The sequence below is a fragment of the Marmota marmota genome, unplaced genomic scaffold (assembly GCF_001458135.2).
Source record: "Marmota marmota marmota unplaced genomic scaffold, marMar, whole genome shotgun sequence".
Taxonomy (NCBI): Eukaryota; Metazoa; Chordata; class Mammalia; order Rodentia; family Sciuridae; genus Marmota; species Marmota marmota.
This window is the reverse complement of record NW_026000005.1, coordinates 50,413,506-50,419,274: the sequence shown is the minus strand read 5'-3', so window position 1 is coordinate 50,419,274 and position 5,769 is coordinate 50,413,506. Positions and strand designations below refer to the sequence as shown.

At 54.6% G+C, this 5,769-nt stretch overlaps 2 long non-coding RNA genes across 3 annotated transcripts; one reads left to right on the top strand and one right to left on the bottom strand.

The window, feature by feature from the left end:
• Positions 1-94: 94 nt before the first annotated feature.
• LOC125618310 lies at positions 95-1,825 on the top strand. The gene is made up of 2 exons (XR_007349587.1): positions 95-228; positions 973-1,825. It is a non-coding gene; the product is annotated as an uncharacterized LOC125618310 (long non-coding RNA).
• A 102-nt stretch (positions 1,826-1,927) lies between these two features.
• On the bottom strand, positions 1,928-5,763 carry LOC125618309. 2 transcript variants are annotated; one of them, XR_007349586.1, is made up of 2 exons: positions 5,448-5,763; positions 1,928-3,676 (listed from the first exon to the last, which is right to left on the bottom strand). It is a non-coding gene; the product is annotated as an uncharacterized LOC125618309 (long non-coding RNA). The 2 variants fall into 2 exon arrangements; XR_007349585.1 differs by having other exon boundaries at positions 1,928-3,601.
• Between the last annotated feature and the right edge of the window lie 6 nt (positions 5,764-5,769).

Below are 5,769 nucleotides of genomic sequence, written 5' to 3'. Positions count from 1 at the left end.
GGACGGGCGTTCTGGAAGGACATGTGCCTTGGCCCTACACACGCACACCCTTTGTTCTACTCATCTGGCTCCTGCAAACTGACCTCAAGGAGCCTTTCCTGGATAAGGGACACTTCGTCCACCCTACATAGCCTGCTGCTACTTCTCAGGAGACTGAGCCAGATTCAGATGCTAAATAGCAAGGACCTTGTCTCACTCTTGGAGGTCCTTCCCCCACGGTCATCTCAGGTGAGAAGACCAGTAAGTGCTCCTTCATTGTTTGACTATTAACTTGATGAGAGGGTCATGTTTGGGGTTTGGACTCTGAAGACCTTCGGGGTCACTCACCAGTTGCCTGGCTGTCCTGGGAGTGCATTCAGTTGCTGATGCACTCAGCATCTGCTGCCTTGTCTGTGGCCCCTGCTGGGGAGTCCTGGATGCTTAGATGAGATGCTTAGACAGCAAGGCTTAGCACATCCCCGGTGGCACTAGGCCTGAGCACCTGTCCTGGCTCTGGGTAGCCCAGTCCTGGCTCTGGGTAGCTGCCATGCCTTCCTGCCCACTGACATCTAAAACCAGGAGTCAGCACACTTGTGCTGGAAAGGGCCAGGTATTAGAGGTTTCAACGACCCCCCTCCGAGCAACCAGCCACAGTCAATTTGCAAACAAGGGGCATGGCTGCATTCCCAGGTGGGTGTTTGCCAAGCCGCACTTTAGATTAGCTCTGAGCCGCCCTCTGAGGTGGACGCTTCACCTTCCCTCCCTCCCCACACGTCCACGGGCTCCATAACTGCGTCTCTCGGGGGCACAGGATTTGTGCTGCACATAGGGCTGCCCATAAAATTCAAGCCTCTAGTCAAAGTTGAACTTCAGAGAAGCAATCAATAACTTTAAAGTTTGTCCCTTACCCTAAAAAGTATTGACGGCTTATATGACGTTCAAATCTAACTGGGCATTCTTTTTTCTTTTCCTCTCTCCCTCTTTTTAATCTAGATCTGCCAGCCCTAGGTGTGCATCCCCTGGACCTGGGAAGCCCAGTTGGAAAGCAGAGCAAGCGTGGATGCAGAGAGGTCCCTGAGAGCAGCCCTAGAGAGGGGCTCTCTCCCACAGAGCCGCATTGCTGGTTCAGCAGGGCTAAAAGGGGCAGGAGGAAGGTCAGCGTGGGAGACGGGGCAAGGCCTGAGCTCCTGGGACTTCATGGAATGGTGCTCTAGGGATGGGAGCCAGGCCGGGCCACAGAGCCAGCAGCCTCAGGTGACCCCAACTGGCCCTGCCTGCCCGAGACAGGAGCCAAGGACACGCTGCACAGTCCAGCCCCAGATGCTGAGCAAGGCCATGGTCTCATGGCATCCGGTTCCTTTACACATCACCCTCAGCCTTTAGTCTTCGTGTAAGGGAGAAGGAAAACAGTGGACATGGATCCCTGTTCTTCTCCATTAATGGCTCACCTAGTTACCTCAGCCTGATGCGCCAGGGGCTGGACACCACTGCAATGCTTAATGGATCACCAATACGTTAATAAACAATGTTTGACACAGAACGATTCATTCCATAAGTATGAAACCTAACTTTCTAGCAGCTGTAACAATATTGTTGAGTGGGGGCTATTATAACTCTTCCGTGGGGGAGGCTGAGGCCCTGGGAAGGTATAGCTGGACCTGGGTGAGGCAGGTGGCATTGGAATCAAGAAATTCCAGCCCTGAACCTGGGCTCACTCAGCACAACGTCTCTCTCAAAACTGGTGTAAGCATGGGAAGTCCTCTTCCTCAGGTTGGTTTCAACATGATATTCGCTTCTTTTTGTTAATTATAGAAAAATTTTGGAGGTGTGAAATAAAGGGAAAAACTAGCACCAAGTGTAATAACTTGTTACTTTGTGGCATCGTATTGCTGTCTAGAGTGTTTTCTACGCCCAGGTAGATGTGTACACAGACTCACACAGGCATATATACTGAAAACTCTAGTTAAGTTGTATTTATTTAGCAAAGTGGAAGCCCTCTCCTTCACTCTTTAGGAGGTGCACTTGGTGCCCCAGTTGACTCTGAAGGATGCTGCTCTCGTTAGAGCCACAGCACTCTGTGAAGGCACAATTTCCCAGGCTGCTGGATGGTGCCCAGGACTTGGTCGAGGTTTGGAAATGCTAACAGACGCATGGCAGCCCTCAGCCATACTGGAGAAAGCCTTTCCTGGCCACCATGGGCCTCCGTGTCTCGCCCCTCCAGGCAGGGTGTCGGGGGAGAGCAGAGCAGGCTTCCCCGGGCAGTGATGGCCAGGCCTGCCAGGTCATCTGGTGAGATCCCCCTGCCCCCTTATCAAGTCACCGGTGCACTTGGATCAGTGGTGGCGCCCGCTTCCTGCCCAGTTCCCTAGACCAGCAGTGTCCGCCCCCCCCCCCCCCCAGTCCAGTGTTGTTTCTCCTCCAGCCCCAAGTACTTCTCCGAGCTGGATGTGAGCAGAATGAGCTGACTTTAGCCGGCCCACTTGGTGGTAGAACAGTGCATCCTCTTGCTCCAAGGCGGTGGGACTCCATGGGAATGAGGCAGAGAGGAAAGGTGCACAGTCGCTGGTCTTTGGCAAACATCCCCTCTGCACAAGAGTCACTCAAACTGTGTGCTTGTCTGGCCTCTTCTCAGTGCCTGCGGAGCAAAGGCCACAAGGGGACAGCCACACTAGGCACTGTGCAGAAAACAGGAGCGTCCATTCCCATGTGCCTGTCACCTTTAGTCCTGAATTCCCGTTTGCTGATGACAAGTAGAGACCAGGACAATGGGTGGATGGGTGGGTGGGAGAGAGAAGAAATGGGCCGGAGAAACAGCTGGGGAGGAGAAGCTGCTTGGATAGTAAGTGCTCGCCCAGACCACTTGATGCAGAGCAAAAAGATACGCAAGGATCGGCAGGGGACCGAGGGCCACGTGTGTCGGCCGGCCGTTATTCGCTCTTTCAGCCGGCACTCCGCAGGCTCTGGCCCTTTTGCAGCTCGTCGCAGACGCAGCACAGGCTAGTTTCTTCTCCACAGCCGCTTCTCCCAAGTTCCCGAGACCCCCACTTCCTCATCCTGCCTTTCAGCAGGCACAACTCTCCCTGTGCGCTCACCTGAGAAGACAGCTCTCCCACTGAACCTCAGGCCAGCAGCCGGCTGTGCAGCCAGACCACACCACTCAGAGACTGACCCACTTCTACCCCGCCTCACCTCCACGTGTCCCCACAGCTCAGGGCGCCTGGAGCAGTGGGAAGCCACCTGCTGCCCAGAAGCCAAGCCCTGGAAGGTAAGTCCCCTGCTGGTGGCAGTTGAGATATAGGGGTGCAATCCCACACTGTTCTTCACTCTCCTCTTCCCCAGGGTCAGCCACTGCCTCCCCAGGGGGCCCAGGGACACTCAACCCAGTTAAAACCAGCACATCCCTCTCCACGAACCTCACCCCGAGGTCTCTGGACAGAGGTGCTGCCACACAGGCCATCTGGCTCCTGCTCAGTATGTCTGCCGAAGCCCCGCGTCTATTTGTCCGACGGGTTCCAGAAGGAGCCTTGGGGACGAAGAAGTGTCTAAGGCAGAAAAGCTGCAGGGCTGCCCGATGTGCTGACTGTACAGTAAATCTCTCCACTGTTTACTTCATAGATGGAGTCTGGAACAAATCACAATATTTAATGCACAATTATGGCTTCCATAAATTGTTCCCAGATGGCTCCAAAAAACAGCCCTAACTGGAAAAAAGAAATGATCAGATTTTAATGAATGTTTGTCTCCTTTGCCTTGTTTCTTTCATAAATTCTAATTGAATCTGTGGTTCAAGAAGTGCGTCAGCTGCAGGGCTGAGAGTGCGTGGCAGGGTGCACCCGAGTGCAGGCAGCACAAGACACACACACGCGTGTTTGAGTCCTTAAATGCACATGGCACGAGTGCGCGTGGACGAGCGGTGTGCACACTTCAGCAGGTTCTGTGCTCGGAGCATGGGAGTCATGATGGGAGTCATGATGCTCCTCACAGCTGTGTAAGAGGACGTTCTCCCACGTCTTAGATGAAAAATTGAGGCTTTGAATAAATGAGAGAAGGAAGTAACTTGTCCTCCAAGAGGCAGCAAGTGCCCACTTCCATGAGGCCCGGGGCCACAGCCTTTTCCCTGGGCCACTCTGCCTTTGCCTAGAGGTGACCCACATATGGAACAGACGTCCACGTGGCAGCAGTTGCCAGGCGAGTGTGCACCCACGGGAGCACAGGGCGGCCCTGCACCCCAAGCTGCTTCCCACTTGGCCTTGAACCCAGGCTCTGGGGGAAGCACCCGTTCGCTGGCTCCCCAGGCTGCGGTCACGTTAGTCAGGGTCCATCCTAAGAGATGCCTCTCCTGACCCTCTTGGGTCCCCTGGTTGAGGCAGCTGCCTCTATTAGATAACTGCCTATTGCGCCCTAAAGCACAAACTCCCAGAGGTCAGAGCCTCAACTGTCCTCTTCCTTGCTGAGTCCCTGAAGCCAGGAACTGAATTGTTTGCTCAGTTAATAAATGGGGAATGTTCATCTCTCCCCTGCTGTCCACTACACCTGGCAACCTCTCAGGGTGCAGCCTCAGACACCCCTCCCTGTGGTCCTTGGGCTCCTTAGAGAAGCACTGATTGAGACCAGGCCTTGTCCTCCCTGAGGCCCAAGTCCAGCACGCAGACCCTCTGTCTTTCACTGCTGATCCACAGGCATGTGGAGAGAATGGCCTCACGGGCCCGAGCCTCGTGGGCACTAGCCCCGCGGACCCGAGCCTCTGTGTAGAGAGATCCTGCACACTGGCTCTTGGTCCCTGTGGCTCCCTGAGGGACCAAGTACACCCCCAATCAGCAGAGGAGGACAGCCCAGCTCCAAGAGGGTAAGGGACATGTCTGAAGACGACCTGCCCCGATGGTCCCAGAGCAACAGCCAAGATGAACCTGATTTCACCCCAACGCCTGCTCTGTTTGCCACACCTGCTGCCATATTGAGTGAGTTGGCTGTGTCACGTCTGTCCTGTAGGTGCCAGAAAACACAACAGGACACAGAGCAGACAGCAGACCAAGCATGTCAGAGCAGGACACTGAGACAGGACACTGCATCAACATTACTAGTGGCAAAACCCAGTGCCCAGAGCACTCACCTGAGCTCAGGTTCAGACAGTGCCAACCATTCATCCAGGCTCCTTGGCCCATGCCCCACACACGTGTGTGATTAGTTATTAGTGTCTGTGCACTGCAGACACCAGGACGCAGGCAGTGTTCTCAGCCAGAGGGGAGGAGTGGCCCCCACGTGGTTTAGTGCGACATGATTTGAACAGGATGTGTCTCCATCTCAGAGCAGGTCTCTACCGCCAACCCACAAGCCTAGCACTCACCAGGGTAGCACCCGGGAGGCAAGGACCCAGGAGGCGCCTAGGCAAAGGCCAGGTACCTTAGTCCATTATCTGTTGCTAATAACACGAGACAGAATGGGCAAGTTATGAAGAGAAGAGGTTTTACCTTGACTCATGGTTCTGGTCCAAGGTCTCGAGGAGCTGCATCTGGCGATGGCTTGTGGACGGCGGAGTACGGCGGTGGTGCCGTGCATCACACCTGAGAGAGGTGCCAGTGGCCGAGCCATATTGGTTTTTATAGCAGACCTGCTCTCAGGATCGTCCACTAATCCATTAATCACGTCATGGGTTAATCCACTCATGAGGGCACAGCCCTAACCACCTCTTGAGGTCCCACCTGGTGCCACCTCTCACTGTGTCCCAGGGTGTTAAATTTCAACAGGAGTTTCACAGAGGAAAAGTCATGACCAAGCCACAGCAACAGCATG